The sequence below is a fragment of the Dermacentor silvarum genome, chromosome 7 (genome assembly GCF_013339745.2).
Source record: "Dermacentor silvarum isolate Dsil-2018 chromosome 7, BIME_Dsil_1.4, whole genome shotgun sequence".
Lineage (NCBI taxonomy): Eukaryota > Metazoa > Arthropoda > Arachnida > Ixodida > Ixodidae > Dermacentor > Dermacentor silvarum.
This window is the reverse complement of record NC_051160.1, coordinates 105,520,061-105,531,275: the sequence shown is the minus strand read 5'-3', so window position 1 is coordinate 105,531,275 and position 11,215 is coordinate 105,520,061.

Genomic DNA, 11,215 nt, shown 5'->3' with positions numbered 1-11,215 from the left:
CCCCGCTTTCTTGAAGCGGGGCTGAGCCTCTAAACGACTATCAATAGCAGCAAAACAGCTGATTCACCGTAGACTAGCTGGCCGCTCGTCTTATACGCGCGGCGGTTATCAGATCAGTTGTTCCTGATTCGCGCTCGTCCATGCTCGACTGTGAAAGCTGTTGGCGTGGGCCTTTTTTATTTTTATTTTATTGTTAAAACGTGTATTCTGTTATCGTCCAGTACACTTCGTGCGTCATCGCGCGAATTTCGAATCTTAAAGGTCCGTACGCCACGTGGTGTAAAAGCTGTGAACTAAAGGCGATGTCCGGAATTGCTGGGGTTGTGTAATGTACAAGATCTACATTTATGTCTACATGTATGTCTACAGATCTACATGTACGTCTACATGTATGTGTACAAGATCTTCTTCTTCTTTCTGGTGTTTTACGTGCCAAAACCAGTTCTGATTATGAGGCATGCCGTAGTGGAGGGCTCCGGATTAATTTTGACCACCTGGGGTTCTTTAACGTGTACTACAACGCAAGCACATGGGCGTTTTTGCATTTTCCCCTCTATCGAAATGCGGCCGCCGGGGCCGGGATCTAATCCAGGGAGTTATAACCACTACCACTCAGTGCCATCGCGGCGGATTCCAAACATTCTATTGATCAATGGATTCACGTAAATCCTCATATGCATTGAGTATAAAATTTCGCTCTGTTTCCTATGCAAATTTGTCAGTTACCGGCTGCAAAAGTTCACGTAGTGCGTAAAGCCATTGCTCAAAAGGATGTTCCACATCCGCCGCCAGGGTCATGAGTAGCGCTGGCTAACAATTTTCCATAGAATCATAATTGATTGGTGTTGTTGCCAGAATCCACGTTCTAGCCAATCTCGACAAACCACATCAACCAAGTATTCAGTTTTTATAAATGAGTGCTTCTCATCAAACTCTCATGTATTTCTTATGAGCGAGAAGGATAAATGGATTAGAGGAGCTGGATTTCTCGTTTGTAACACTTATATTAATTAGCAAACAATGAAGGCGGAAAAAGCGTACTGGAAGTTAATTGCTACGTTTAGTTTAAATATGCCAGACAGCTGACCGAAATGAAGCAAGAAGCTGGCCTATAGGTCCTCGTATGATAGCTGAAGGCTTCCGTAGTCGAGACCCTCCCTATGCAATTACTGCGAAGAAGGGGGAACGGAGGGGCGCTTTTTTGTTAGTCACAACCACATGCAGCCACAGACAATGAAGTCAAGGAAATTATAAGGGAAACTAACTGTAAGTTTTCATTGAAATAAAAATAATAAAATAAACGGAAAGAAAATTGGACGAAAAAACAACTTGCTGAAGGTGGCAGCCGAACCCAACGCTTCTGCATTATGCGTGCGATGCTGAACGGATCAATATACTGCAGGGACGATCCAACCACCCACTTTTTTGAGACATTTTGCGTCTGTGTACGATTAGCACTAGAAGTGTTAGGCAACGCCATTCACAAAAAATAAGGCGGGTGACATGGAACGTCCGTCAAACCCCAGACGTCACGTGCTACGTGACCTTAGGGACTAGCAACTGCCAAATAAACCCTAGTTTGCTATTTTCCTATATACCTCACGGCATCAAGTCTGCCGAATTCAGGGCACTCGCTACGGCTGCATCAGAGGCTGCATCAGAGGCTGCATTTTTTGTTAGCCACTAACATACCAGGTGATCGACAATAACGCCGCAGAAAACATGGGCGAATGTAATTTTTGTGCATAATTGAAAGCCAGAAGTAAAGAGATAAATGATAATTAGAGTGAGCGGAAAGACTGTTGGCTCTTCCGAACCCACAACATTCAGTTACTGCACTTAGTGAGGGGGCCTTCTACATTCTGCGCCGCTTTGTGATTGTAACGTACACGTTTTCCTAACCACTTATTATGATAATTTCCTTGCTACGCTCCCAGAAACCCTATCTTGATTATACGTGTGGCTGATGCCAGGCTTCTTTAACAGCTCGAGCCGTTGTCAGGGACACCACCGTGGCCAAACTACTGGAGATTTTTCGGAAGCAAGATGGAAATCGCATCGATCTACAAGGGGTTTCGGGCCATGTCCACGCCTATGTTTACGATCACGCCACAGCGTCGAAATTCAACGTGTCCAGACTGACCAGCCGTCCTCAGTTCCGGCGCTACTGCCTTGCCGGTAGAGACGACATCGTGGAAGTTGACTACACTTTATCTGCTAAACTATCGGCACTATGGTGGCGACGAGGCAAGTGGCTTTAGTAGGTGCTCAGTGGTGGAGGTTGAACACGATGTTATTTCATTGAAATTTCGTATGCCGTAATTTTATGTATACTTACTGTTCCTCATACTTGCACGGATAAAATTGCGCCTCGTATTACGCGTTCTCGTGGCGTACCGTAGCAGAACACCGGCTTCATAGCATCTCATGCTTGCGAGCACGGCTAAATTTAAGTGTTATAGAGGAATACCTTCAAAACTTAAGTATGCGTTGTAGCACTTTGTGCTTTGCGTTCAGACAAATAAGGAATTAAGGCGTTAGCGTACGATGCCTAATATATATCTTCTAGTGCTCGTGCTCTGCTAGTCGATCTAAGTTTGTGCCCGCAGGCTGATAGCAGCCGTTCAAAATACAAATTATTGTTGGTATTGGTGCTGATTTTTCAAAATATCGCCCCGAAATCGAATATCTCACTTTTTTAGATAATACGACATATGAAAGCTAAACGTTGCAGCACAGAGGGATGAAGACAACCACCATAAGACAAACACGAACTTATTTCAACGGAGTTTAACTAAATTCGGCTATAACAGGATGCCATAGATAATTTCAAGCACATTTTTCAGTATACGGTGGTGCACTTCAGGAGGGTTTGTCTTCTCTGTAAATACACACTTTGCAAACACAAATTAATAAACTTCGAAAGTCCTCAATTTACGGTAAAATGCCCAACCATAAACTTGTGCAGCGTGAAAAGAAAGCTTCAATTCATGCAATGGTTCTCACCTTTTATGCAATCCAAACTTCGTCTGCTTCTCAGCTGCTGAGTAGAACTTGACTTCTTTGTAGCTTTGCAGCTACCTTGACAGCGTATCTGTCGTGTATGTCACGCAGATGCTCGTCCAAATGGGGAAGCCAAGGTGGGTTTATGCAGTTCGTGAGCTCGTCAAGTGCGGGTGGTGCAGACCTTAAACGACACTAAAACAGCAATTTCCGAGCAAGGGCCACCGTCGCAGTGCTGTGATTTGCTCAGCGGCAGCGCCCTATGTTGAAACAGAGATAGGTTTACGGCGACACGTTTGAGAGCTGTACATTTACAGCACGGGGTTTGCGGTCACGCAAGAAAGTTTACCGCAGATGCGGTTTATGGCTAGGCGTCCCACTTACGGCCGAAAAAGGAAACAACGGCACGGCCCGACATGGCGATGCCCAAGCTACTGTCTCCACGCCAGTCGCGTGTCAACATCTACCCCGTTGGTCCCCTATTAGAGTAATTGAAATGTGTTGCATAATTTCGATTTCCTTCTTGTCACCTCGGTAACCAACTTCGGGCGTTATATCGATGGTCTTCTTGAAAGTGGTTCTATAGATGCCGGGGAATCAAATTATAGCCTCCGATGCTGATCCATCATAGTGCCGTTGTTATGGCAACACATAGGTGTGTGGTGGAAACAAACTTACTGTTTCCGTTGGGCCCAGGAACCTTTAATAACGACACTGCAGACGGGAGCTTGTTACACAAAACACATATTTTATCCAGACGCGCCAACACAATACAGAAGATTTACATGCAGATGATTTACATGTATGTGGACTAGAGTTCAGAAATCGTTTGACCTTTATAAACATGTTCCTAGCACTCATGCATCACCACTCGCCCGTGTGCGTCGTCGTTGCGGTGCCCGTGACGGTGGTCGTTGTGGCTACGTAGCTGCTGTCGGGCACCAGCTCAGCTGGTGCGTTGATGTGACGGCCACCGTCCTACGCCGTCACCACCACGCCGCACCTTGTCGCGACGTGGAAGCAGGGAACAGCAGGCCGGTAGAGCACTAGGCCACTGCTGTACCTGGCCAGTAACGCCTGACCTGCAGCGCCTCGGCTGCTAGAACGGCGGGCTCGGTCGGTGGACGGGTATAGTACAGGCGCCCCGGTGGCCAGCAGGAAGCACTGCACCAGGCCGCTATGAAAGCAGGCCGCTGGTGCACAGGCGAGCAGAGCCACGAGCGGGATCTACGACCAGGTCCGCACGTTAGCAGAACACCCGGTCGCCAGTAGTCATCGGGCTCGGTCAGCAGGCAGGTAGCTCAGGCGTCCCGGTCCCCAGCAGGAAGTACTGCACCAGGCCGCTAGAACAGCAGGCTGCTGGTGCGCAGGAGAGCCCAGCCACGAGCGGGATCTCCACCCGGGTCCGCACGGCAGCAGGCCACCCGATCGCTGGTACCCGAGCCTTGAACCGCTTTTCTGTAGGCTGACGTTCGAGGCCGCTGCTCGCTCTCACGCCCTCGCGCCCTCACGCCGCTTCCTTGTCCGTAGCACGTTGTCTTCCTTCTCAATCACCACCAGCAATCCTCTTCTTCTTGTTGCCACAACACAATCATCATTCCAAGCTGGTCTTGTCACCGCCACACGCCACTATCCACACCATCACAAGGTGGTTCACCATGTCAGTGGTTTGTATTGTCGTGGCTTCAGGCAGCATGCGCCAGCACACACCTTCTCCTTCGTTCATGGCTGCTCGCACCTCGAAACTATAGCAACAATCACTGCGGAACTGGAACGTGTGAACGCAGGCATGCAGCGAATGAACGCGTTTCACCCCTTCGTTTCTGCTTCGCTCGCGGGAGCTTTTCCCTTGAGCTGCGGCATTGGTGCTCACAAGGGAAATAGAGCAAACGCTTCTATGAGCGTATTAAAGCGAAGCTTGCTTAATGAACCCTACCAGACTTCCCTGACCACGGCTGCTGCTGTCTTGGAGAAGAGGCACTTGCTTTTCTGATCACGTAACACGTGAGTGCGAGAGCTTTTGCGCGCGTGCCAGTCTCCACGGACGCAGGAATTCAACCGGGGAAAATATGTATTTCGCAACGTAGTTCTCCCACCACACATCTGTACTCACCATTCTTCCCTCCATAAACAACCCCCTTTGACTTCGCCACATCATTCTGTAGATCTGTTCTTGAATTTGGATAACCGAAAGCTAGTAACTGGCTGTCAAAAGTTAACTAAGATTTTAGCAAAATGAGTAACGGTGGTGCATACGACTAGCACCCAAGCAGCACAACCAGGCTGGCCCCAGCACGGCAATATCACGGCAAACACTGGCACGAATATAGGCCCGAAACCCGCAGCGCTACCCGCGTCAGGTATATAGGCCTAGTGCGGGCATACCACTAAAGGGTCCATTTCGTGTGGCAGCGCCAATACAGGCAGATAGCCGGCTCTGCCGTTCATTGCCATTCTAGTGTCCCACATTGCCTACTGGCAGCGCCGGCATTGGTCAATAGCCGGCTCTGCTTCTTTTAGTCAATTTATTGTCCCACATTACTCACTGGCATGGCCATATTGGCAGATTGTGATGTATGTGGCCGATTCCGTTATTTCCTACGATTTTAAATTGCGCAAATATTGCACGGTAGCGCGATGCAACATGCCATATCTACAAATAATCATACATAATTTATTTATTGGTCTTAAAATAGGTTGATACAGATTCTCGCTCGCATCCCCAATCCTGCTGGCCACCTACGAAAGCTTTGTTTATCACGCTACAGGGGGTTGAGGCTGGGCTTGCAAACGGGGCACTTAGAAGGTGCTGAACATGTTGAGCCGCTTCGGCGTAACGCCGTCTTCTGCTATTAGCACAGTCGACGGCGCCTGGCAGACACCTTCTGATGAAGTCTTGCGTTTGATTGATGTGTATATCTGCGTCTCTCAGGCACTATCTGTATACAATGCATATACCTATCCCTATTGCAAAAGTCAGCGTCTTCCAGTGCCTTCCAGTGTGAAACCAGTGCGTTTTTTGACACTGGGTGGCACTGGGGACGCTGGCACACGCTGGGAGTCACTGCGACACTGGTGAAATCGCTGGATAGGAGCTGGGTCACACTGGACGAGACGCTGGTTTCACTGCTATGACGCAGGGGCGCACTGGTGTGCGCTGTAGACGTGCTGGTTATCGCTGGAGTTCGCTCGGTCGTACTGGAAATAGCGCTGGTTTCGTTTGTGCCGCACTGCCGGAGCATAGACGCTGCTGAATATTGTAACGACGTCGGATCGACGAGGACGCGGAGCAGCACCAACAAGGACACTTTGCTTGCTTGCTTGCTTTCAAAAGTGGCTCTTACCCACTAAGGGGGATTGGCCGAGAATCGGGTGATTGCTTGCTTGCTTGCTTCCTATACCATGGCGCATACCCACCACGGGGGATTGGCCAAGAAGCCGGCGGTTAAACAGGTGGTATGAAATTATTCAATGAAACTAACTGATGTTAGAGCCGTATATTATTTTATCTTATAGGGAATTAGTGTGTTTTTTGGAAGGAGATCAAGATAGAAGGTAATAAATTTCAATCAGTTTAATTGGAATTTTGGAATTAATAAATAATCAATCAGTAAAATAACGTAACTTGGAATTTTGTGAAATATTAAACAATATATCAGTAAATTAACTTGGTATTCTCTTGTGTCAATGAGGAACTCGCATACGGCCCTGCATACGCTCCTGTGGCTAAAACCCAGTGTATATGCCCCGAAAGATAGAATATTTTCAGTGTTTATAGCGATGCCTAATTTTCGGAACGGAATTTCGAAGTATTTCTTTCTATGGATTGCGAATCGGCGGCAGTTTAATAAATAATGATCAATGGTTTCAGGTTCATTGCAGAAATGACATAGAGGGGACATCGCCAGACCAGACCTGTGTAGATAAAATTCAGGGGTGGAATACGGCATCGTAATTTTGTAATTGAAATTTCCAATTTACGTGTGGGACACCATTGATTATTCCAAGGGTAAAGCAAATGCTTTAAGTCTGTGATTTGGAATGTCTGTTTTGTAGAGTAATTTAAGAGGCATAGTTTTCTAAACCTAGCCGCGGTGATATAAGCCGAAGTCGGCAGAACATGCATGACTGGTCCCTGTAGGGATGTACGTGCGAGTGCGTCGGCCATTTCATTTAAAAACAAATCATGGTGACCTGGTACCCATATTAAACGCACCAGACGTAAGGTCGAAGGGATTAATCTTTCTAGTTCGTTCAAAACTGTGTTGTCTGAGGACGAGGTGAGTGCTGTGCACACTGACAACGAATCAGTTACTATTACAGCTGTCGAAGAATTTCCAGGAAGTTTACGGAGAGCTAATATAATTGCTAATAATTCTGCCTGAAATATAGGTGTAAAATCAGGCAGTCTCATTGAATAAGACCAGGATAGCGCCTCAGAAAAAATACCTATACCCGCTTTCTCGTCACACACTGATGCATCCGTCGCTATTACAGTATTGATTTGCATTTGCGCTAAATGATCTTGCAGTAATCCGCTTAGATATTTAGTTGGCAGGAGTTTTGCATTGGAAGGAAATATGTCTTCAAATTCAATTCTAATAGCATTTACGGGTTTTTGAGGGGAATAATCTCGTGTATCTGAACCTGTAATGGTTCTAGTTGAGTTTGCACAAAAAGAACCTGCGGATTGTATAGACGGGACCATGTTTCTTCAAAGAAGGCAGATCTTTCCGTAATAAATACATACTGCGATCGTCTCAATGAAGATGCGTAAATGTTTAAGTAGGTTTTTACTGTAAGTATGCGGAATCTGCTAACGAGTGTGGGTAATCGGGCTTCTTGATATAACACATTATTAGCAACAAATTTTGGCAATCCAAGACAAATCCGGAGGGCCTCTCGCTCTAGAAGAACGAGGGGGTTGATCTTGTATGCTGGACCACCAGAGAACAAAACACACCCAAATTCCAATATGGGTCGAACATACATACAATAAATCATAATGAGAGTGTCTCTGCGTAGGCCAGAGCGGCGGTGACCGAGTTTTCGAATCATGCCAACAGCGCGCGCTGCCTTAGACGTAACATGTTCGATGTGGTTGCGCCAACTAAGTTTTTGATCGTAGATAACGCCTAAATACTTAATAAAGTCGCGCTGGGGGATTATTTCTTGACGGTATTGGAGAGAGACATTAACCGGTATATTTAAGGGAAATACAAGCAAGGCACTCTTGCTAACATTTAATGTCATACGAATATCATCAAGCCAATCTTCAAGTATTGCTAAATATGATTGCAATATTCTTTGCAGAGGGTGAATGTCTCTCGCTGACGCAAAGAATGCAACGTCATCTGCGTAAACATACACTTGTACATGATCACAAAGTGGAATTGAGCTCATTAGAATATGAAACAAAATTGGAGAAAGAACGGAACCCTGTGGAACTCCCCTGGACTGATTATATTTTGACGTCGAAACACCGCCTTGTGAGCAATAGAATTTTCTGCATCTTAGGAATTCATAAATCCAATTTGTTATATATGGAGGAAAATTCATGTTCTTTAGGATTTTGAGGAGAATGTTATGCTCTACACTGTCGTATGCCTTAGCTATATCAAGAGCCACTAGCGCTGCAAACTGTCGCCTGTGACGAGCAAGCTTAATACGTCCCTCCAAATCAACGTGCGCGCACCAAATCGAGCATCCCGGTCTAAATCCGATCTGACATGAGCTCAGTAACGTGTTAGTAGTTAAAAACCTCATTATACGGATGTATAACACTCTTTCTATTAGTTTCATAATGTTAGATGTTAATGCAATGGGCCTTATGTTGTCCATATGCAATCCCACTCCTTGTTTCTTAAGTAGAGGGAGAATTTTAGCAAGCCTCCAATCTGGAGGAATCCAACTGTTCTTTAGGGAGTAGTTGACGATATTAAGTAGGTCCTGTGGAGACACGTCAAATAATATTTTTAGCATGCTCGTTGTTATGCCATCTGGACCTGGAGCTGAGGCAGGTAACAGTCTTACAACGTGCGAAAGCTCTTCAATCGTCACGTTTATAAAACTGTCCTCGGATGCAATCTTGACAAAGTTCAATTGTAGCTGAGCTGTAAAACGGTTTTCTAATCCTCTGGCAATTTTTTCCAATGATTCTGATAATTCTTTAGGCGATAGTATTACTGAATCAATATTTACTGGCGTGGGTATAGCCTTGCGAAAGCGAAGAAATCGAAAAAGCGCTTTTTTGTTGCCACTCTTCGACAGAAAATTGTATCGTTTTCGTCATAATTACTTTTTGCTAAAGAGACTGTCCGTTTAAACATAGCTGCAGCATACGTGTAGTTACTCTAATTTGTAGGGCATTGGTTAAGAAGAAGTTTCTTCCACGCAGCCTTTCGGCGTCTATAATCTCGTGCGCAGTCAGGGTTCCACCAGGGACAGCCAGAACTACCTTTTGCTTTTGATACTGCAAACTCATATTTCTTTAGGGTACCCTTTAAAACCGCGCAAAGGCGTATAGCTTTAGTATCTCTCTCCATACCTATCAAAGATTCTAACGTGGACTGTAACGTTTTCTTAAATTTTGAATAGTCCACAAATACATGTACTTCATTGTCTAAAGAAATTAAGGGGCAGACAGTATCTATCAGTATAGGACGGTGATCACTACTTGTGGCGTCATCAACGACAGCCCAAGATGAGGACGATAAACTTGAGCTAGCGAATGATAAGTCTAAGACAGAGCGCGACTGACAGCGAACAAAAGTTGCAACTTTAGTATTTAAGCAAGTTAAATTGTTCGAAGAAGCCCAATCCCATAAACGTTTCCCGGATGCATCAGTGCGGAAGCCCCATGCCACATGATGTGAATTGAAATCACCCGTGAACAACGTGTTCTTTTTGCAGTAGGCCAAGGTGACCTCAAGTGTCCTGACATCTTGTATCCCAGCAGGGAAGTAGGTATTAACTACAGAAAGTGGTGCGCAGCCTGGAAGTGTTATCTCTAATACTAAAATTTCGCATTCAGGAGACGTAGTCTGATATGAAATTTTTGCTCTATGACAAATTTTAGATGAGAAGAAGGAAGCCAACCCTCCACCTCGGGAAGGCCTATCCAATCGAAAGCAACGATAGTTTCTTAAATGAAAATCTTGACCAGCTGTCAACCAAGTCTCTTGCAACAGTATAATATCAGGAGTATGTTGGGTAATTAGATATAATAAATCAGTAGTAGCAGAAAGTATTGACCGGCAATTCCATTGGAGTACTCTAAGGCACCCTATGTTGACGAAAGCTGAGCAGCAGCCACTGCTTGCTCCAAAATGCTTTCTTTCAGAAAGTCTGTCCTATTAAGGGAATTTTTGGCACACTTTTTTGTTTTGGAGTTAGTAGGAGAATTAGGCAGTTTGTTATTAGGAGATCTGGTGCGTTTATGGGTACGAGGGTCCATTTCTACATCCTGATTGCCTAGAAACTCTGATTCCGAGTGCACTTCTTGATCAAATTGTTGTGAACTTGAAGCCCGCGCTAAATCTGTGCTCGCGGAGGGGAGTGATTTCGGCAATATGGAGATTTAGGAGACTGAGAAATAGTGGAGATCTGATTTTGGACACTACATTTTGTTATACTCTGAGATATCTCTGAGAATTGCGTAGACAGTACTTGCGCCAATGAGTCTGTCAGATTTCCTAGAAGCTTTTCTATTGCTTTTTCAACAGCTTTCTCTATTACGTTTGTGATCGTCTGGGAAAAAGATGGGTCCATACTGAGTGAGTGGCGGGCTGTAACTCCAGCATATCCATGTGTTCTGCTCTGAATTTCAGCAAGAGCTTCACGACGAGAGCAACGTCTCCTTTCTATTATTTCAATCACTTGAAGCTCCTTTGATCTTGCGGGGCAGTTAGAATCGTCAGCGGAATGATTTCCGTTGCACAAACAGCATGATTCATCTTGAGATCTGCAATTGTTGTCACCATGTTCATCCCCGCATTCTACGGCATCGAGTGGTTGATCGGCAACCGTTAATGCTATGGCCGAAGCGCCAACACTTGAGGCACTGTAGTGCTCGTGGGGCTAGGGGTTCAACCCTGTAAATCAATGGCCAAGCCTTAATCTCTGATGGGCGAACCGTCCCTGCAAACGTTGCGATAACTGTTTCAGTAGGGACCTTCTTGTTGTCGACCACCCTTGTGCATCGATAAACAGA